General features: G+C 34.7%; 1 protein-coding gene across 1 annotated transcript in view; it reads right to left on the reverse strand.

The window, feature by feature from the left end:
• The window catches only part of ANOS1 (anosmin 1), a 256,068-nt gene that overhangs the window by 77,926 nt on the left and 153,578 nt on the right, over window positions 1–24,564 (reverse strand). The window lies entirely within an intron of this gene.

Consider the following 24,564-nt stretch of genomic DNA (forward strand, 5'->3'; position numbering starts at 1 on the left):
CTATCATTTACATAATGCTTTAAAATTTGAAACATGCTTTACTAATATATCACTTTATCCTCACAACAACACTGGGAGTAGATGCTATTATTATATCCATTTTTACAAATAAGGAAACTGAGGCAGTCAGAGGTTGTGACTTGCCCAAGCGATTGAGACCTGACTTGAACACAAGTCATCCTGACACCAGATCTTGCCCTCTCTCCACTGTGCCACTTATATATATTTGTATCATCTTGGAAAGATAATTTAGCAGATTTCAGTCCTATTCACTATCTGGAATCAAGCCATATGTTTTACTAACTAAAGAATTTATTGTGAAAATGCAATTTGTGCTTTAAACACAAATAGATATTTAAAACAAATTCTAAAACATATTTAAAATGCCATTTATAATACAATCAATGTAGTACTAGCATAGCCACACTCCCATATATTTTGTTTGACATTGGTCTGCCTCAATAGTGAAAACTTTAGTTAACCATATTGCACAAGTACAATTTTCTAAATGAAGATCAGGTGAGTCACTATATTCAATTATCTGTACCCTAATGGAGATGGGTAATTCAAATCTGGCTTTCAATTCTAAATACTTTCAAATACAAAAGAGCTGTATGTTAAACTTTTAGAAATGTAGACACCTAGAGTTAATTGCTTGTGAATAGTTCACAAAGATTTAATACCCATTTTGCTATACCTTTTCTCATTTCATTAAGGATTACATTCAAAATGGCAAGAGTATTATACTCCTTGAAGCTTAAGTAAGTTATTATATAAGCATCACTAATAATTTAGCTACAATTCCAGTAATTTATAATACAGTGATTGATAAGTTCACATTAAAAAAGCACTGCTTTGCAATGACTAAGTTGTGGTTTGCATGCTTTGAATGGAATGAATGATTCAAACTAATGGGCTTTAGGTCAATAAACAAATGCAAGTAGCATCAATATTAACTAAAATTAGCTTAGCTTCAAAATATGAATTATAAACCCAAATGCATCAGATCTCTAAATCCAAATAACAGGGGATAAATAACACTGGATTATTACCTAACTGATATTTGAAAATAATATTAATTGATCCAACTAAAATAGTTTCTTTTCAAATTAACAGCTTAGCTTGTGGCAAAGGGACATGGGAAAAGGGCCATGGTCTAAATTTTAAAATCACAAATTTGCAGCTAGTTAATTAGGAAACTTTATAGCTCCTTCAGGCATAATCTGTCCTCAAGGCCTTCCTCTCTCTATTTCACAGCTCATTTTTTTTCTGTTAGCTGCTAAATGTGCAGCTCTTTATTACAGACCTTTGAAGTTTTAAATTTGCATTCTACCCAAAATTTCTCTCAAACAAGAATGTTCGTAGAACTTGAACAATGATAGAAAATTTCCAAATCTGCCTCTTTTGACAAAATGGACACATTACATGATATTAAAAAAAATTTCTTTAGTATTGGCTTCACTCACTCTGACCCTGTGGCCTAAAATTTCCAAGTACAAAAATTAGGATCTGTTTACTGATTGCTTACTTAGAAACCACAGCAATTTAATTGGTCCTATGGTATAATGAAGCCAATTAAACTCAAGTTTCTTTACACAGTACAAGTTCCTACATACAGATAGCTAAACATGTGTGATTGAAACATCAAACAACATAGCATGTTCTCCACTGCCCACAATAATAGAAGATAATTGTTATGAAGAGTACAAATAACTATAAGAAATTCTTACACACTTTTAATGCCACACAGAAACAAACAGACACACACACACACACACACAAACACACACACACACAAACACTGACTTTCAATTCTGTTGCAAGACACTAATATTTCAGGTAAACCTGGAGCCATTAAGTTTAGAGAGAAAAATGGGGTTGAATAGAGTCATTCTGATTTTCATCTCTAGGTGTCCATGCTTCACTTTGTAGACAGCTAACTTCAAGAGAACCATGTGAGGGCAGGGATAGTGCTTTAATTAAATTTACTATAAATTAATATTTTGTATTATTGAATCAACTTATTTAATATTTAATATAAAATTTTGATATAAATTTTACATCTCCCCTAATCCTAGCACAGTGCTTTGCAAAAGTACTTTAAAATATTGAATGGGATTGGGCCTTGTCTTATAGTAGAAAGATTAATATTAATCTTTTTTGTTAAATTTTTTTCAGTTCATTTTAGTGAATTTTAAATTGATTTTCTTAAAGTAGAATTAGATTCTTAGTAAAAGTAACTGTTTGTTACAGTGGATAGAGCACATGGAGTCAGGAAGACCTAAGTTCAAATTCAGCCTCAGATACTAGCTGTGTAACCCATGCCAAGTCACTTAACCCTGTTTGCCTCAGTTTCCTCATCTGTAAAATGGACTGGAGAAGGAAATGACTCAAGTATCTTTGCCAAGAAAATCCCATCTAGGGTCACAAAGAGTTGGTCATGACTGAACAAGAGCAACAAAGAGTAACTTAGTTGGCACTTAAAGTTTGTGGACTTCAGAGAAAACTAAAACTTATAAATTAAGATAGCATTATCATGTTCTTCTGCATTGTTAATGTATTTCTGCTTAATGGGAAGATCTTTCCCATCCATTAATAGGTCCATATGACCTGCCTAAGTCACATGGAAGCCTAAGTCACATGAGTTTGAGTCCCATGAGCCTGGGTCAAAAGGGTTGTGGTACCCTATGACCCTGAAGAAGTGTACATATACATATACATATATATATATATATATATATATATATATGTATGTATGTATGTATGTATGTATGTATGTATATACTCTGTGGCAGCATTTTGCTTTGGGGCTCACTCATGGGAAGAGTGTTCATGTAATGCAGCCAGATGAGACTCTGAATAGCCATTAAGGAGCCCCCCAACTTTGAAAAACCCAGACGTTGGTGCTTCTCTCTCTGGTAGCTATGTATGTGTTGCTTTTGGTCAGATGGTTGGAAGCCCTGTCTGTTGGTCTTTGCTGTTCTTATTTGTTCTGTTTATATAATTTCTGCTTATAATTTCCATTTGTATTTTCTCTGAAGTTCAGAGTGCTGACTTTTCCCCTGCACTAAGTGAATGATATAGATAGGTAGATAGATATAGATAGATAAATAGATATAGATAGATGTGTATCTATATATATATATATATATATATATATGTGAGTATATGTATGTATGTGCATGTATGTATATGTGTGTATATATATATGTGTGTGTGTATGTATATGCACATGTGTGTATATATGTACATGCTTGATTAAAGTAAGATTGTTGACCCCTTTTAAGTTGCTTTCCTTCAGAAAAGCAGATCAAAGAACCTGTGCTAGCAGCCCTCCTGTGTTCTGGTGTTATTGGTTTTACACCCCCACAACAGATGCACGTAACATTGTTGTGACATCTTCCTAAGTGAGAGACAACATCTAGAACTCAGGTATGAGGAACAACCACCTAGAATCCAGATTTTCTGATCTCAAGTTCAGTGTTCTGTCTACCGTAAAATACAAAAGTTAAGGATTTATCTCATTTCTGAGCAAATGGGTATTTGCAAGATGACAAATTATAAATGAATTTTAGTAACCATAGTATCATAGTTACCATAGAGTCTAGCCTGATAAATTAAATTAAATGTACAAAGAGTAATAGGTCTGCAGAATTTTTAGTAAGAAAAGCTAGAGGAAAAAATGTCCTTTCAATACCCAAAATTAAATAAAATATTTACATAATTGAAACACAAGTTCTTAATCTATTTGCTTCTGATTTTCCATTTATTGTTCCATCACATATAATAAAGCTTTGTGATTTGTTTGGAAACCAAATTACAATCTACAACTAATTTTACTTGAAATAAGTTTTCCCCCCAAGCATGGTGCAATTTTGGAAAAAAATGAAGAGGGTATCAGAAAAAAAAATTAGAAAAGTCACATTCCTACTAAGTAAACGCTTTATACATTAATCAAAATATCTCTTATCTTCAATTTAAGTTTCTGTCATGCCTGATCCTTCCATTAAGAAAAATGTAAAGGACTCACTGTTCTAAATTAGTAGTCTCCATAATTTTTATTGTGCTACATTATCAGAAAAAAAAACTAATAAACATGGACTCCCAACATATTAGTATTTTCTTATTTGAGAATTCCATACATATTATCATATTAATACATATATACATAATAAAACTTACACAAAAGTAAAAATAAAAAAAAGAAAAATATAAAAATAAAATAGCATTTAATCCTAGAGTCAATAGGGAGCCATTGCAGGTTGTTGAGTATGGGAGTGATATGGTCAGAGATGCATTTTAGAAATATCAATTTGGAGCCTCAGGTCAAGATGACAGCCTGTACAAGGAGCAGACAGCCCAGCTCTTACACACTTACTCTAGCAAAACCCTGACACTCTTATGAGGCAAAATAATAATCAATAAATCACATGAAAAACCATAATAAGTGACTCTTCCAACCCAGGATTTCATATAAGATATTTAGAAGCCCAAGAGCAATAAAAAGTCAACAAAGTCAAAACCAGAGAAGCCTCAAAGCTATACCAGAGGACAGGTAAGTCTATAAAGCTCTATGTCTATAGAAAGCTATTTTAGAGGGATCCACAAAGAAAATTCAAGGGTGTTCAGTAAGCCCTCAAGTAAGGCTCTTGGAAGTTTCCACAGTGGTAGCAGAAAGTGATGCTTGCTGCCACACTGCAGGTCCAGAAGTTCTAAAGTAATTAACACTCTGTTCTGAGATGCCAGAGAGAACCCTGAAGATTCATCATACTGTTCCTCAAAAATCTATGGGGGCGTAACCCTGTGAAGCAGAAGTCAGTACAGGTACCCGGAACCCAAGAAAAGACCAAACAAAGCTAACCACCCCATTGAAAAGCCAAAAAATGCAACAGGGGAAAGAGTGGCTCTGGAATAAAGCCCTATTCAGAAAATATGGCCACAGAGATCAGCAAATTTTAAAAAATCTGGAGTTCAGCATTAAAAATTGGTGTAGACCTACAGATTCCCCCAAAGTTGGAAGAAGTAAATGCAACAACTACAAATAGAGACTCAGAGAATAGACTTTAAATTTATAAGACTATATGAATAACTAAAAGAAATAAAGCAAGAGATTTTTAAAAAGAAATAAAACTTGAGGAAAGAATTGGAAGGAAAATAAGTGGCTTAAAAGAAAAACGGTCAAAGCCTTACCCAAGTAATAGACTGAAAACTGGAATAGATCAAACAGAAATCAATGAGTTTTTTTTTTTGCTTTTTTTTTTGGCAGGGCAATTGGGGTTAAGTGACTTGCCCAAGGTCACACAGCTAGTACTTGTGTCAAGTGTCTGAGTCTGGATTTGAACTCAGGTCCTCCTGACTCCAAGGCCGGTGCTCTACTGACTGCGCCACCTAGCTGCCCCCAATCAATGAGTTTTTAATGATATTAAAAGATTAAATAGAAGGAAATGAAAGCTGATAATAAAAAGAGATTATTTTGAAAACAAAGGAAAGATAATTTAAGAATCATTGAATTCCATCTGGAAACTACGTTTCAAGAGATCACACATGAAAACTGCTCAGATCTATAGAGAGCAATGTGAACACAGAAAGAACTCATTAATCATCTCCTGAAATCATCTCCCAATAGGCAAAGTCCAGAAATATTATGGCCAAAATCGAGAGCTTCATTGTCAAAGAAAAAAATCCTGCTGGCATCCATTTCAAGTAGCAAAGAACTACATTCAGGACCACACAAGATCTGGCAGCTTCTATAATAAGTGAGAGAAAATCTTGGAATACAATGTTCTAAAAGGCAGAAGAAATAGGCTTATAATCAAGAATAACTTACCCTGAAAAGCTTAGTTTAATGCTCTGGGGACAAGGGTGGGGGGAAAAAGGGAAATAGGTCTTTAAAGGAATACAAGACTTTCAATTTTCTCTGATGAAAAGACCACAGATGTGTAGGAATAAAAATAATAATCCAGAAAAATGTAGAAAAGTAAATTTATTTAAGCGATTGGAAATGCCTGTATTTTCATGTAGTGCTAACATTATAAGGAGTAAGAAGAAACAAGTGTCACTTCAGAGCCTGAATGTCTTCTAAAGGTATTGATGGTGTCACACAAGAAAACAGAGATTCTGTGGATTTGTTCCGGGGATCTGAATAGCTGAAATAGAAGGGAAGGTAAAAAGAATATACTAATATAGAAGTTAGTATGAAGGGGTGAGACAATTGAAGAAGATGAGGAGAAGACTATACAATCATGAAGGAGGGCATCGATGGAATAGGTATTAGAGGAATCCCACTATGAAACAAAGGTGGATTTCTTTCGCACAGACACACATATGCATAAAATGCAACAGGTGAAAAAGTAGATATGAGGGGCAAATTAAGAGGGAGGAAGATGGGGACAGAATAGCTAAAAGCAAAGTAAATTTGTTATCCTAAAGTGAAGAACAAAAAAGGAGGGAAGCAAGGAAACAGAATCAAAGGAGGTACATTAGATTACCTTTGAGATAATTAGGGAATGACTGAATACATGGTGGTATATGATTGTAATGGAATATTATGGTACTGTAGGGAACAAAGTGATCATCTCAGAGAATCTTAGAAAATATGAATTGATACAGGACCAAGAGAACAATTTATCCAAGGAGAATGACATGAAACAACAACAATAGCAACAAATTTGAAATCTTAAGAACTCTGAACAATGCAATTACCAATCATGGTGAAGAACGTTCTAGGGGGAGGAAGTAAACAATACTGATGTTACACAAAAATAAGGGCTATTGAAACTGTTTTAATGCACAGAAGACAACAGGTAGAAGTTCAGATGGAAGTTTGAAAATAACATGTAAAAGTTATCATATATTTTTAAAAAGCAAGTAGTATGAAATGGAGACTCATTATTTCAAAGAAAATCCTCTTTTGGTATTCTGCTATCTGAATGAAATGTTCTCTTTTAGTAGCTTAAGTTCAGAATTAAGATAAATATTTTAATAAATCTAAGCATTAGGTGATGAGGGCTTTTATAAGTGAGTAAAGACAGAGGAAACATGTTGAAAGCAGAAATTAAAATTTTTATCAGAAGATAAGAAAAAAGGCAAAATGATATCATCACCATCATCATCATCACCATCATCATCACCATCATAATCATCATCATCATCATCTTCACCATCATGACCATCACCATCATAATCATCACCATCATCACCATCATCATCATCACCATCATCATCATCATCATTATCCTGTTCTCATCTTTTTCAATGATGTTATTATAGAAATAATCCTTCAACATTTAGAATGACCTGAAAGATAGCAAGAGCTTAATAAAGAGCTTTTTAATTGACTAATTGATTTGTCCAAGGTCATCATCACCCTGATATTATTCTTGTATATTTAATACTCTGTGGACTATTGCACAAATACATAAAATAGCTACCATTTCTAATTAAAAAAAATTTCTGTACATAAGCTAATTTTCTATACTTTAATAAAACACCTGTGGAAATAATTCTAGGAATAATATTGCTAAAAAAAATACCTCATCCTGTTCCCATATGATTTTTATTTCTTTTGTTAAGTCTATATTTTGAAAACATTTCATTCAAAAGTATGGAGATTATGAACATTTGATATATCAACACCTATTTTAAAAAGAGAAACATTATCCTTAAGTTGTAAAATATTATATTCTGGTGGTTGTGGGTATTACTTCAGTCAATGATAATTATTTGGTTTCAGTCCAATTTATTATTGAATTCTCAAGTATATTTTGAGATTTGTACTTATATTATGGTCATGTAATCTATTAGTATATGAAAGAGAGTGAGCTTCTGATTTATAATCTAGCCACCAATTCAAATCTTGCTAATAGGTATTAAGTTTTTTCAGTCTGAAGTCACATATTTCACAATTTCTACAATTCTTTGTATAATCTGCAATAAGTTTTGTTTCCTCAAGGATAATTTATCTATAATTTCTGGTGTTAATAATTTGGTCCTGAATTACCACCATACTTCTTCCCCTCACCTTCACCACTTCTATAAACAAATCCGCATCACAAGTTATTGTTTCAACATTTCTTTGTCAACATGTCAATTGAGTTCAAGTGAATATAATCCCTGGAGAGCCTTTTGATTCTTTTCTTGAATATGAGCCATTTCATAGGCTACCTCCACAAATAAAAAATTTTTGATTCCATTCAACAAATTCAATCATGTGTGTAGGTTGTCAGCATTGACATTGAGTGAAGTAATGACACTATTATAAAAGTTATCTGTTTTTTTAAACATATCTTATTCTCTGATGACATTTATCAGTCTGCTTTCTCTTTTTTAGTGAATGAATATAGCTGCTTTAGTGTAACAACCAAGTTTTTCATTAATATTACATGGGTTCTTATTAGGATGTTTTCCAAATCAGTTATGGTACAGTTTATAGTTCTATAAATATGTGTTAAGATCAGTATCGTGTCACAAATGTTGAAATGTTCTTCTTATTCAGCTTTGATTTCATGTCTGTACTCCTCTTTAAATATTCAACCACAGCTTTGTCTTTAATATCATCTTGTTTTTATCTTGAAGAAATCAAGGTATTTGTAGGGATTGCCTCCATCTTTTGGTTCAGTGTGGCCTTTGAACCAAAACCTTCAGTCTCTATCTTTCCTTGATGTATACGAATGATTTTACATTTATCAAGTCCTAATGACACTTTTATATCATCAGAGAAAAACTTCATGAGATGAAGGAGGTAGCTCCTTAATGTATTTTTGGTGAACATAGATATTTTGATGCTCACCATGTATATGTGTGTATATGTATGCATGTATATATGTATGTATGTATGTATGTATGTACGTATGTATGTCAAGTACTTTGGTTTGACTGCCTTCTAACTTTGGAACCTAAGATTATTTCCATTTAGAAGAAACGATAAGGCATTTGAAGCTACATACAATCATAATGGTATTAAGCTACCTCCCTGAAAAAATGCCACAGTTTATGGCTATTCCCTTAATCTTATTATATTGGTGCCATGTATTAAACAGTTTTTTCTCTATAAATAATTTTCCAAATGGGCATCAAATACTTTGTCATTCTCACTAGACTTAGGTTAATTTTATATATTAGCAATACATATGAGTGCAGGAATGAGCAATGATAGTTTTTGAGACAATAATTATGGATTTTATCTGGCTCTGCTACTTTCTAGTTTTAAAGAGTCTAGAGTTTCAGTCACTTTCTTTGACAGAACTGTCTCAGAATTCATTATATTAATGTTTCACAAGCTTTCTTTTTCTTGTTTGAACCAATTTGCATTTTTGTTGTGTTAAAATAATTGAGATTTCATATATGACCAGAAATTTTCTACATCCTACTTTCTGAAAGGGTTCTGTATAGCTCCATATCTTTACTTCTCAAGCCTTTATGGTAAATGCTGTGATTGATTTTGACTTGTTTTCCTCTGTGTGTCACTTTAACCATTTGGCTTTCCCTTCATTGTTGATTAAGGCATTTTGTCTTAATTTGTATTTTTTTTGTATTTGTATTTTGCATTTTTAAGATTCCTTTCCTTTCAAGATTTCTCTTTTTTTGACTTTAATTGAGCAATATGGCATTCAAGTTTTCAGCTCTGTGTACCTTGCTAGATCTTGATGTAATCTTCCATTTCCTTTCATTAGGTGGGTAATAATTCTCTCATGTTGCTTCTTCCATGGTATCATTTAGTACCTGTCCTTTGGAGAGTTTCTTGGGAGCTCTGCCTTTTCTCTATGGCTCTAACTATAACCATGGCTCCTGAATACACTGCTATGTGCATGTCCTAAAATTCTTTTACCCTTTCTGTTAAATATTATTGGAGAATACATTCATTCAAAATGATTGGAGGAGATATTTTAATTACTCTTTACTATAATTGGTCTATTGTTTAAATGATGTCAGACTGAAAGAATGCTTTTTGGAATTCAAATATTGGTTTGTCAATCTTTTAAAGAGTATTTGAAAACTTGTAGATTTTGTCATCTGTTTTCATTATTAAAGTAGGCATAATTTCATAGATTTGCATTAAATCGACTTTTCACTGACCTCAGTCTTCAAATTTTCTTTCTTCAGATTTAGTAGTTACTCAATTGTCTGCCTTATCTTGTGGGGAAATGGAAATAGAGCTGCCCTCACAACTAGGAAGATCTTGGTTCAAATCCTACCTCTGACATATCCCCGCTGTGTGAAGCTGGGCAAGTCACTTAATATCTCAGTCCTTAAGTAAATCCCTAAAACTGTAAGCTGCTGAGAAGGATTTGACCTGTACTGGTTAATAGACCACTTTCACCTGAGAGTGCAATCATAGTACCAATTCCTATCCCTATTACATTCAATCTAGTTTTAGAAAATAAGAGGTTTATAGTGAAGCGGTTTCTTTGTATATTTGATTTTGATTTGTTCCTGTATTTGTTTTTATAATTATTCTGGTAGGCAACACATTGTTTTGTGACTTGGAGGTGATAGCACCACTCACCAAAATTTAAAAAAAAATTAGTATGAAATACTTGTTTGTAACTTGGAATATTTGTTTCCAATTCTAATAAATAATTACCATATGATGAAATTATTCATTTCTTCAACCCATTTCATGTGTCATTGTGATTTGCCAAAAGTACTGGTCAGTGCTATCTGCACTATAGAATTTCTAAAATGTAGATACTGTGTTTTTCTTATTTGTTCTTATAAATATTGTTTTCTTGTCACATCAAAGCACAAAGAAGTATGACCCACTCCACTGTCTTCCATGTCAAGCTAACTGTGATAACAATTTCAAGCAACACTATCCTGTAACCATCTGCTGCCTGTTGTATTATCCAGCTACCTTCATCTTCACTTTCCACTTTCCAACTCTCCTTTCCTATGTTGTCTTGCCCCATTAGAATTTAAGCTCCTTAAGGACAGGGACTCTCTTGCTTGCTTGTATGTCTATGCCTAGTATTTAACACAGTAAGTGGAACATGTCAAGATCCCAATAAATGCTTTATATGCTCATTATCATCTATCTATCTATCTATCTATCTATCATCCATCTGTTCATATTGACTTTCAATACTGTCTAATTAGGACATGTTACTTATGAAACCAAGGAATGTTCTTTAGTGCTATGTCATATATGGACATTGTCACTGAAAGTTATTGAGCTTCTTATGTGGTGGGTAGTTTCAGAATTGGTCATAGCATAAGAGAAGTTACCTTTAACCAGCTTAAAACCTAGATGTCTTCTTCCCCCTGTGCTGACAATTCACAACTGCACACCACATGCTCAGAAGAAAATATGAGTGCCAGATGTTATAAAAACATATGCAATTAAATTTCAACTAGAAAGAGTTATTTCAAAGGAAAGGACTTTTATGGAAGACAACTCAAGTGTCCCTTAATTTCCATGTTATAATAATAGTCCGGTATAATCTACCTGGACCGTTCACATTTTTGCATTAAATAATGGATACTAATTAGCATGAAAAGCAACTTCAACAGTTACCAAATAATGAGGGTGAGAGGATAAATGAACTAAGAAATATTTCTGAAGTTAAATTGTCTTTCCCATGGATATATACCACCTAATTCATCTCAGTTGGAGAGACAGCTTTCCACTTCCAAGGCAATATGATCACTTCAATGAGTAGCAAAAATATTAACAGTGATGCAAACTTCAAAGAAAAACAATAATAGATTTCCATATAAATATGACCTAGGGTTTCCTATGAATTTAGCCTCCTATTGCCCAGAAATAACCTCTAAATTATCCATTATAAATTATTTATTTCAGTATATTATATTTCTACATGTGACATAGAAAGTAAAATAAAAACAGTTCTTGAGTTCTCCTCTAAAGACTAGTCCAAGACTCAGAACCCAAGACAAAAGAAAAACAAATAATTCTGAAGAAGATTCTGAAGGTTTATAAAAATAATAGAAGTCAACAACGTACTTAACTCTACAAGGCCTACATCTCCTACATTTGAACAGCCAATAAGTCTGCCTACAAGCAGATTTGTGAATATGTGACTTATGTGTGTGTTTTTATGTAATAAAAATACTCTGAAATTTTAAAAAGTCAGTGCTTAGTACTTTGCTGTGTATCATTAATATTGTAATATGTTTCTACCTTTGTTCAAACAAAAACTTTGAGGAAGAGAAGTTCCATTCTCTTCTCAGAAATCTATTATTTGGTTGAACTATATGCTTTGGGAATTTAATTGTAATAGGATACTAAATAAAATAGTAATTACAATAATGATAATACTGGATCACATTCTCCCATTCTAAGGCAACAATCAACGGAACTCAATTTTGCCCCCACTCCACCCCCTCTTCCACAGAGGTGGGATACAGGAAAGCAGGAAAGAGTTGAGGGGAATGTGAAGAGACTGAAGTCCTGCCATAGGAGAAATTGCCATCAAAGAAGAAAGAATCAAAAAGTGAGCAACAGGGAAAAGTAAGGAAAAAAGACAAAAATTACCAAAGACCCCAGAAAGAAAACTGTTTAAAACCTAGGGCACAAACAGATAAACCAACAAGGAACATAGAAATAACATAAGGGAATACAGCCTCCAGATGATCTAAATAGGTACAAATATCTCTGAATAAATATATTGCAAGACAAAGGAAAATGAATCAATATCTGGTGAAGCAAAGGAACTTGAGAATTCCCAATCATGAAATAGCTGAAGATTGTAAAAGAATTGTTCAAAAGAAAAATAAAAAATTATAAAAGTAGGGGGGCAGAGCCAAGATGGCAGCTGGAAAGCAGGAACCTGCATGAGCTCCCCACCAGGTCCCTCCAAAAACCTATAAAAATGGCTCTGAACAAATTCTAGGCCTGCAGAACCCACAAAATAGCAGAGGGAAGCAGGGATCCAGCCCAGGACAGCCTGAATGGTCACTGGATGAGGTCTATCGTGCATGGAGCTGGGAGCAGAGCAGGGCCCAGCGAGCCCAGCATGGGTGGCAGAAGGACCAACCAGACTGGGAGCCAGGCAGAACAGGCCCTAGTGCCCTGAATCAGTGGACTATGGCAGTTACCAGACTTCTCAACCCACAAACACCAAAGACAACAGAGAAGGTTAGTGGGAAAAAACTGCTGGGGACAGAGTGAAAAGAGTTCTCAGTTCAGCTACCGCCCCGGGGGCAGCCAGGGTGGTGCACCTACAGAACTACAGCTGCAGTTGCTTCTGGCACCAGGCCCACCTGGTGGGAGGAATTAAGTGACAGATCAGAGCAGGAGTGCAGAGCCTACTTAAGATCTGAGTCAGGTCCAAGCTGGTGGTTCTTGGGGAAGGAGGAGTGCTGGTGTGGCAGAGCTGGCTGTATAGAAATAGCTCTGAAATCAATGGCGCATCCCCTCAAGCTTGGAATGAAGTACTCTCTACTCTACAAGCAGTCATACCCCGACAAAAAACTTAAGGGTCAAGTAAGTTGGCTGGGAACATGACCAGGCAGTGAAAATGGACTCAGATTCAGACTGAGACTTTGGAATCTTTCTTTGGTGACAAAGAAGACCAAAACATACAGCCTAAAGAAGTCAACAAAGTCAAAGAGCCTACATCAAAAGCCTCCAAGAAAAACATGAACTGGTCTCATGCCATGGAAGAGCTCAAAAAGGATTTGGAAAAGCAAGTTAGAGAAGTAGAGGAAAAATTGGGAAGAGAAATGACAAGGATGTGAGAAAACTATGAAAAACAAGTCAATGACTTGCTAAAGGAGACCCAAAAAATACCAAAAAAAATATTGAAGAAAACAACACCTTAAAAAATAGACTAACTCAAACGGCAAAAGAGCTCCAAAAAGCCAATGAGGAGAAGACTGTCTTAAAAGGTAGAATTACACAAATGGAAAAGGAGATACAAAAGACCATTGAAGAAAATACTACCTTTAAAATGAGAGCTAGTGACTTTATGAGAAAACAAGATATTATAAAACAGAACCAAAGGAATGAAAAAGTGGAAGACAATGTGAAATATCTCATTGGAAAAACCACTGACCTGGAAAATAGATCCAGGAGAGAGAATTTTAAAATTATTGGACTACCTGAAAGCCATGATCAAAAAAAGAGCCTAGATGTCATCTTTCCAGAAATTATCAAGTAGAACTACCCTGATATTCTAGAGCCAGAGGGTAAAATAGAAATTGAAAGAATCTACAGATCACCTCCTCAAAAAGATCCCATAAAGAAAACTACTAAGAATATTGTCACCAAATTCCAGGGCTCTCAGGTCAAGGAGAAAATACCACAAGCAGCCAGAAAGAAACAATTTGAGTATTGTGGAAACATAATCAGGATAACACAGGATCTAGCAGCTTCCACATTAAGGGATCGAAGGGCTTAGAATACGATATTCCAGAGGTCAATGGAGCTAGGATTAAAGCCAAGAATCACCTACCCAGCAAAACTGATTATAATGCTCCCTGGCAAAATATGGATTTTCAATAAAATAGAGGACCTTCAAGCTTTCTCAGTGAAAAGACCAGAGCTGAATAGAAAATTTGACTTTCAAACAAAAGAATCAAGAGAAGCATGAAAAGGTAAACAAGAAAGAGAAATAATAAGGGACTTACTAAAGTTGAACTGTTTTATTTACATTCCTACATAGAAAGATGATGTGTATGATTCATGAGACCTCAGTATCAGAGTAGCTGAAAGTAATATGCAAATATATATGTGTGTGTGTGCGTGTGTATACATATGTGTGTATGTATGTATATATGTAGGTATATATATGTGTATATATATATGTATATATATATATATATATATACACACACACACACACACAAAGGGCACAGGGTGAGCTGAATATGAAGGGATGATATCTAAAAAAATAAAATCAATTTAAGGGATAAGAGAGGAATATATTGAGAGAGGGAGAAAGGGAAAGATAGATTGGGTAAATTATCTTGCATAAAAGTGGCAAGAAAAAGCAGTTCTGTAGGAAGGGAAGAGGGGACAAGTGAGGAGAAATGAGTAAATCTTGCTCTCATCAGATTTGACCTGAGGAGGGAATACCATATACACTCAATTGGGCATCATACCCCACAGGAACAAAGGAGGAAGAAGATAAAAAATGGGGGACAATAGAAGGGAGGGCAGACAGGGGGAGGAGGTTATCAAAAACAAACACTTTCGAAAAGGGACAGTGTCAAGGGAGAAAATTCAATAAAGGGGGATAGGTTAGGAAGGAGCAAAACATAGTCTTTCACAACATGAGTATTGTGGAAGGGCTTTACATAATGATACACATATGGCCTATGTTGAATTGCTTGCCTTCTTAGGGAGGGTGGGCGGGGAGGGAAGAGGGGAGAGAATTTGGAATTCAAAGTTTTGAAAACAGACATTTAAAAACAAACAAAAAAAAGTTTTTGCATGCAACTAGGAAATAAGATACACAGGCAATGGGGCATAGAAATTTATCTTGCCCTAGAAGAGAAGAAGGGAAAGGGGGATGGGAGGGGAGTGGGGTGACAGAAGGGAGGGCTGACTCAGCAATGGGGCAACCAGAATATACACCATCTTGGAGTGGGGGGGAGGGTAGAAATGGAGAGAAAATTTGTAATTCAAACTCTTGTGAAAATCAATGCTGAAAACTAAATATATTAAATAAATTAAATTAAAAATTGTTTTAAAAAAAAGCAAGCAAAAAAAAAAAGGATTATGAAAGTAAAATTTTGACTAGAACAGAAGAAATATTTGGGAGAACAGAAAATCCTGAATCTATGGTAACAAGTTTTACCAAAGAAATGAAAGAGAAAATAATTGATTGAAAATGTAGAAGACAGAAGTAAAGGACAATTGTAAGAAGAGAAGCAAAAAAATTGATATTATTTAAAAAAACATGATCTGTACATAAACAAAACATATAGATCTTGAAGACAGGCTACATAAAGATGGTTTAAGATTACAGATCTCCCAGAAGAAGATAACAAGTTAAAAAAAGCCCTGAATGCCATAATAAAAGAAAATTGCCCAGAACTTCTGAACACATGCTTGCCTACACACACACACACACACACACACACACACACAATTGAAAAAATTGCAATAGATCATCTCCCAAAGAAAAAAAGAAATGATCAGAATTCACACAAATTTTTGCCATTTAACAAAGTCCCCAGTTCCTCTTTTTGGACTCTCTTTGCCCGTTACTGGCAATATTGCTTCAGGTCTTAATAGCTCATATATTTTGTTTTTAGTTTTTATAAAAGCTTATTCATTTTTAGTATTGCTAATTTCACTTATATATAAAGTGTAGTACTAATAAAACTAGAAAGAAAATAGATAAAAAGTGGTTTAGAGCAGCTTGTAGAATGAAAAAAATTAAAGGCCAAATCAAAATAAATTAGAAGACAATGGAAAAATTTTTAACTGTGATTAAGTAAATAATTACTTTTATTTTATTTTTTAACCATCTCTATTTCCCAATATACATCTTAGTCTTTCCCCTCCCAGAATGCTATTGCTTAAAACAAAGAAGAAAAAATGGGGGGGGGGGGGTAGTTCATCAAAACTAATCAACTAATTTACTATGTTTTACATGGTTCCTTACTTGTGCCAATAAGAGACGAAAGTCTGATCTCGTATCTCTTCTTTAGGGACAAGCCTGGTATAACTTTCCAGCATTCCATTTTCATTGCTTTGTTGTTGGTGTTTCTTTTCATATTGTGTCATTATGTATATTGTTCTCCCAGTTCTCCTTAGTTCATCACACATTAGTTCATGTAAGTATTCTCATGAATCTCTGTATTTATTATACTAATCATTTCTAATAGTATAACAATATTCCATCACTATATTAAAATGGATGTCGCTTAATGCATTTAGACCCCAAACAATTTTCTAAGACAAGTTAAAGATCCTCATTAGTGGATATACATTCCCCACTAGGAATATCCTATTCTCAAAGGAAGAACCTCCATGCCCCAAAATTCTGTTTTATAAGAATTGCACATACATATATACATATACACGCACACACACAGACATATATGTACATACCTATATCTATATCTATATCTATATCTGTGTGCGTGTGTGTGTGCATGTGTGTGCGTGTGTGTGTGTATCTCCAAGAGTGTAACCTATGTGACTGGGAAAACTGTGGACACCTCAATAGAAAGAGAGAGGTTTGTAGGTTCATCCAATTCAAACCCCTTATTTTACAGATGAAGAAAAAGAAGCACAGAAAGTTTAAATGATTTGCTCGTGGTCATAAAGGTAGTGATTGAAAAGATTAGAATTTGAACACAAATTGTATCCTGTAATCTTCCCCTGACGAGGTTGCAGACTGTGAACATGGACTACCAAGGTATCATTCTTCATTATCAAGAGCTGTTCTACCTCTGATTGACATACAAAGTAGTTATTAATCAACTGTTCTCCTCAAAAACAAAACAGAAACTAAGTATTGGTAGAACTTTTCTATAAAGGAAAATTTCATCTTAATCAAGAGAAAAGTAACATGTCAAATACATATATACCTGAAAAACTTCTGGTTAAATATTATCAATTCCAGTGCTAAAAATGTGATTTAAAAATATCTGAATTTCTTTTTTTAAGACTTAGAGCAGTAAACCTCAAGTAATTTTTAGAACTTTTAAGCGTGATCTCCATCCTTAAGGGATTCCAGAACTTTAAAATTCACATCATGGAACCACTGTGCCATCAAGAGACATGAAAGTCTAATCAATTTCTAGACTTATCCTACTCTGGGAATTCAGAAGAAACCTGGAACTTGTTAGTTTAAATTTTTTTAAAACAGGTTAAATACATTGAAGAAACAAGCTTTCATTCTGTGATTAATATAATGGATTTTCTTTTTAAAAGTCATTTAACATTCATGATTTTCTCAGTTTTCACTGCTACAAAATTTGATCTAATAAATATAACCTATTTTATATGATTGTTAGCAGAGGTAAGGAATAAAAAGATAATAAAGTATACTAAAAATCAATATACTAAATACTTATCAGATTCAGAATCTATAACCATTTCTATCATTACACTGAGATCAAAACTCCATGCTTATGGATATACAATCCTTTTATACAAATTAAAATGAAAATTATTTAATGTTACCCTAATTGCCTGAATGACCACAGATTTTCCTAAATAAATAATATTTGAATTTCACTATTATAGTGTTTAACAGAGGAATTTGCTTCAAAGGTGGGTCCAATTCAGAAGATAGCCAAAGCCTTGGTGATTGAAGTATCAAAGTATTTCGTCATAAGATGTACTCATCTCTTTTTCCCTTGACACAAGTCCCAAAGATAAATTTATAATATTGTATTATAAACACCTTCTGCAAAAGGCCTAAATTCTGTAAACAATTAATCCCACCAAAATTGCATAATATACACTCATACATTCTATACTGACTAGCACAATAGCATTTTTTTCTTTAGAGAGAAAATTACAGTAGAGAAAATTACTATTCAGATGTACTGAAGTAAAAGATTACCCTATCAGGAAGAGAGTTAACATGTTATATGCTGAGCCACCTAGAATAAACTAACATTTAGAGCTTTTTTTTTCTCCCTTCACATCTGGAACTCATTACATCCTGTCCATACTTATTTCTAATCAGCTCTTTTATGTGCCTTTAAATGCTTTACAGAAGATTCCAGACAGGTGTAGGCCCTGGTTCAATTCCTAAAGAGGAATGTTTGATCAACCAACCTGGTTTAAAGACACAGAACTGAAGAGCACAGCAGTGGAAGGAGAAACAGCATTTGAATAAAGCAAATTCCAACAGCAGACAGCTATAAACGTCTCAGTCTACATTCTCAAACTCACAGGTGGTCTGTGGTAATGCTAAAATTTGAAGTTATACAGGAAAATGTTGACTTAAATGCAAAAATGATAGAATTAAGATACCTTTGTGGCTCCATAGAACTATAGGGTCTCTCAAATGATACTTCCTGACCCCTGGAAATGACAGTAAATAGCCATCTGGGTCACTGGTCTAAGATCTTGATAAGAAGGGCTCAGTGATACAATAATTAAAGTTTGTCTTTTCCAGATGTTGTTTAGGACTAAAACCTTCACAGGGACCCATAGCTTAAAAGATTCTCTCAACAATTTTTCTTCATAGTATATTGGGATACAAGATTGTTGGTCCAGTGTTTTAAGGTGGCATTTAGATGGCACAATGAATACAGCTCTGAGCCTGGTCAGGAAAATATAAATTTAAATCCAACCTCAGACATTTACTATCCACATGACCCTGGGCAAGTCAACTGAGTTGGTTAACTCAGTTTTTTCAACTGCAAAAGAGAGAATATAATAGCATCTACCTAACAGGGTTATTCTGAGTACCAAATAAGATATTTATTAAATGTTTAGCACAGTACCTGTCAAATAGTAGACACTTAACAATTCCTGTCCCCTTCTCCCCCAAGGAAAGGAGGGCAGTAGAAAATGTCAACCGAAGAGGAGAGAGGTCCCATCTCATATAAAAATTCATCTTATAAATTTAGATAGATCTGTATAGATTGATACCCACACATATATATATACAAGAGTTCCCAAAAGTCTTGGTGGATTTTTAAGTTTGGGGCAACTATGAATATTATATTTTTCATTTACAAAAGAAAATTGAGATCTACTGGAGTGTCTTGTTCAGTTTTGAACGCCACAGTTCAATTTTATGTTTGTCATTGTTCAACTATTTAGGTCATGTCCAACTCTTCATGACCCCATTTGGGGTTTTCTTTGCAAAGACACTGGGGTAGGTTGTCATCTCTTTTCTAGATCATTTTATAGATAAGGAAACTGAGGCAAATAGGGTTGAAAGACTCATCCAGGATCACAGAGCCTAGTAAGTGTCTAAGGCTGAATCTGAACTCAGGTCTTCCTGACTCTTGGCCCAGTGCTCTATCCACTGTGCCATCTAGCTGCCCAACTTTATGCTGCAAGTCTACTTCTTCAACGTAAGGGCATAGATAAACTAAAGAGTGTCTAAAACCACAGGGGATGGAGAAATATCATAAATGAAAAATTCCCAATTTTAAAGACAGAAGAATAAAAATATAATCCTAGCTCATAACTTTAAATGTGAATGCATTAAATAATTCAATAACATGAAAAAGAGTCATAGATCAGATAAGAAAACAAAATCCTACAATATGTTGCTTACAAGAATTGCATTTAAAAAACAAAGACATACACAAAATAAAAATGAAGGGATGGAAAATAAATTTATATGCATAAAGGGAATCCAAAAAGGCAGTTGAAATCATGCTATCAGACAAAGCAAAAAAATATTCAAAAAAAAGAATAAACAAGGAAACTACACTATGCTGAAAGGAAGTATAGAAAACAAACCAAACTCAGTAATAAGCTTATATGCTCCAAATTCTTTAGCATCCAAATTTACAAAGAAAACATTATCCAAGCTTCCGGATGACATGAACAATAACACAATACTGACAGAATCCTTCACTTTCCTTCTAGATGTTTCAAATAAGTATAACAAAGAGATAATCCAAAGGGAAAATGTAAAACTGAACACATCTCTGGAGAAACTGGAGTAGCATCTTCTAAATGGGACAGCAAAAGAATATACCTATTTCTCTGCAGCACATGGAATTTTTACAAAAATCGATGTGTACTAGAATACAAAATAAAGTGTAAAAAAGCAGAAATAGTAAATACATCTTCTACAATCCATAATGCAATAAGAATAGAAACTGGTTCAGGAACCACAAACAAAAGATACAGATCCAAATAGTGATTTAACAATGAAATCTTAAATAATGACTGGGTCATAGAACAATTCATAGAAACAATAAACATAAAAGAAAAAGTATAATAATGAAACAATGTACCAAAATTTCTGGATTCAGTTAGTACAGGTGAAAATAAAATCCTTGAAATTATGTATCAACAGAATGGAAAAAGAGATTTTTGATGAACTAAATTTGCATTTAAAATATAGAAACCCAACAAACAAACCTATAATTAGTACAAAAGAGGAGATATTAAAAGTTAGAGGGAAACAAAAAAAACATAGAAATGATAAATAAAAATAAAATCTTTTTTTTGTAAATGTCTAGTAAAATCGATAAACCTTTATCTAATATGATTAAAAAGAAAACAAAATCAATAAAATAAAATAGCAAAATGCAGAAGGTGAAACCACAGCAAAACCAGAAGAAATAAAAAGAATAATAGAACATATTATGTAAAGTTATATGCTAACATATCTAAGAATACACACACACACACACACATACACACACACACACACACACACACACGAATACCCCCCAAATTGAAACTACCCCAACTATCAGAAGACCAGATAGAGATTTTAAATATTCTGATCTCAGAAAAGAAAAGAGATCTAGCTATAGAGGAAACCATGGATAAGAAAAAAAGTTCTACATACTCCACAGTATTTATAGCAGACTTTTCATGATAGCTAAGAATTGGAAACAAATTCAAAGTCCATCAAATGGGGAATGGCTAAATAAATTGTGGTACATGAATGTCATGTGCCATAAGAAATAATGCATGATCAATACAGGGAAGCATGGTATATTGGTAACTAGGGAGGGACTTTTTTACTGTTTTCATTTTGGGGGCACTGAAGTAATCAAGTGCCTTTGATGAGTCTGGCCTTTGTTTCTTTGACTCAATCAGGAGCCTTTGACCTGCTTAAGAAACAAGAAAGCCTAGTTCACATAGGTTTGAGTCACATGGTTATGATGCCCTCTGACCCTGAACAGGGTACATAAATTGAGAGGTTAGCTTTTTGTTTGGGGCTCTCACTCACCGGAAGAGGGTGGTGTGATTTGACCAAACAAGACTCTGGTTAGCAGCTGGAACCTCCCGCCTTTGAAAATTCAGATGTTGGTGCCTCTCTCTCTGGTAACTATGCAATTCTTTGGTCAGACAGGTAGAGGCCTGTCTGTTGATAACTGTGTGTGGTTTGCTTTGTTTATATAATCTGTGTTTGCAATTTCTATTTGTATTTGCTCTGAAGTTCAGGGTGCTGGCTTTTCCTCCTGAACTAAGTGAAGGATATACATATGTTTGATTAAAGTGAAATTGTAAACCCCTTAAAATTGTTTTCCTTAGAAAAGCAGATCAAAGAACGTGTGCTGACAGCCTTCCCGTGTGCTGGTGTTGTTGGTCTTTCACACTCACAGCAGCTGCTAGCAACTTTGTTGTTAGACATGGAAAGTTCTATATGAACTGATGGAGCATGAAGTAAGCAAAGCCAACTATACACAGTAACCACAACAATGTAAACAGAAAGAAATACAACCCACTAAAATATCAAAAGTAAACATAACAAAATTATAAAGATCGAGTGGGACTCAAATGAAGATATATGAGAAGACATTTCCAATCTTCCCCTTTGTGAAGGTGGGAGGTCCACAGGTATACATTTCACCTGTTTTCAGACTTTTGAACAATAAAAAACCTTTGCCACAGAGCAAACACAGCCTTATGAATACTAAAATGCTCCTCTCGTTAATCAAAGACAAGCCCATTTCATAAAAGGAGGAACATCAATAAGTTGTGCTGACTTTTTTTTCCTCTCAAAAAATATATTATTTGTCATGTGTGACAGCTCTCTTGGATGGGGAGATAGAGGGACACATGGGGTACTATGGCAAAATAATAAACAGAAAATATCAATAAAAACTTGTTTTGGTTTAAAAACTGCTTGGTAGGGCAGAGCCAAGATGGCAGCTGGAAAGCAGGGACTTGCATGAGCTCCCCCCACTCCCAGGTCCCTTCAAAAACCACTAAAAAATGACTGCACAAGTTCTAGGCCTGCAGAACCCACAAAATAGCAGAGGAAAGCAGGGCTCCAGTCCAGGACACCCAGATGGTCACGGGGTAAGGTCTATCACCTGGAGCTTGGAGGGGAAAGGAGTGGAGCCTAGCATGGGCCGTGCTCAGACCAACCAGACCAAGAGCCAGTCGGTACAGGCCCTAGGACCTTGAATCAGTGAGCTGTGGCAGTTACCAGACTTCTCAACCCACAAACACCAAAGACAACAGAGAAGTTTAGTGGGAAAAGCTGCAGGGACAGAGCAAAAGGAGTTCGCAGTTCAGTCACAGCCCCCAGGGCAGCAGAGGAGGTGCAGCTACAGAACTATAGCTACATTTGCTTCTGGCCCCAGGCCCAACTGGTGGGAGGAATTGAGTGGTGGATCAGAGCAGGAGTGAAGAGCCTGCTTAAGATCGAAGTCAAGGTCTGCATTGGCGGATCTTGGGGGAAGAGGAGAGCTGGTGTGGCAGAGCTTGCTGTGTAGAAATAGCTCTGAAAACAACAGCATATCCCCTCAAGCTTGGAACAAAGTACTTTCTACTCTACAAGCAGTCATGCCCCCATGAAAAACTCAAGGGTCAAGTAGTTGGCTAGGAACATGGCCAGGCAGTGAAAACAGACTCAGATTCAGACTCAGACTTTGGAATCTTTCTTTGGTGACCAAGAAGACCAAAACATATAGCCAGAAGAAGTCAACAAAGTCAAAGAGCCTACATCAAACCTCCAAGAAAAACATGAACTGGTCTCAGGCCATGGAAGAACTCAAAAAGGATTTGGAAAAGCAAGTTAGAGAAGTAGAGGAAAAATTGGGAAGAGAAATGAGAGTGATGTGAGAAAACCATGAAAAACAAGTCAATGACTGGCTAAAGGAGACCCAAGAAAATACTGAAGAAAATAACACCTTAAAAAATAGACTAACTCAAATGTCAAATGAGCTCTAAAAAGCCAATGAGAAGAATGTATTGAAAGGCAGAGTTACCCAAATGGAAAAGGAGGTCCAAAAGACCACTGAAGAAAATACTACCTTAAAAATTAGATTGGAGCAAATGGAAGCTAGTGACTTTATGAGAAATCAAGATACTATAAAAGAGAACCAAAGGAATGAAAAAATGGAAGACAATGTCAAATATCTCATTGGAAAAACCACTGACCTGGAAAACAGATCCAGGAGAGATACTTTAAAAATTATTGGACTACCTGAAAGCCATGATCAAAAAAAGAGCCTAGACACCATCTTTCAAGAAATTATCAAGGAGAACTGCCCTGATATTCTAGAGCCAGAGGGTAAAATAGAAATTGAAAGAATCCACCAATCACCTCCTGAAAAAGATCCCCAAAGGAAAACTCCTAGGAATATTGTTGCCAAATTTCAGAGCTCCCAGATCAAGGAGGAAATACTGCAAGCAGCCAGAAAGAAACAATTTGAGTATTGTGGAAACACAATCAGAATAATACAAGATCTAACAGCTTCTACGTTAAGGGATCAAAGGGCTTGGAACATGATATTCTGGAGGTCCATGGAGATAGGATTAAAACGAAGAATCACCTACCCAGAAAAACTTAGTATAATGCTCCAAGGCAAAATATGGACTTTCAATAAAATAGAGGACTTTCAAGCTTTCTCAGTGAAAAGACCAGAGCTGAATAGAAAATTTGACTTTCAAACACAAGAATAAAGAGAAGCATGACAAGGTAAACAAAAAAGAAAAATCATAAGGGACTTACTAAAGTTGAACTGTTTTGTTTA

This window comes from Trichosurus vulpecula, chromosome 2, assembly GCF_011100635.1.
Source record: "Trichosurus vulpecula isolate mTriVul1 chromosome 2, mTriVul1.pri, whole genome shotgun sequence".
Lineage (NCBI taxonomy): Eukaryota > Metazoa > Chordata > Mammalia > Diprotodontia > Phalangeridae > Trichosurus > Trichosurus vulpecula.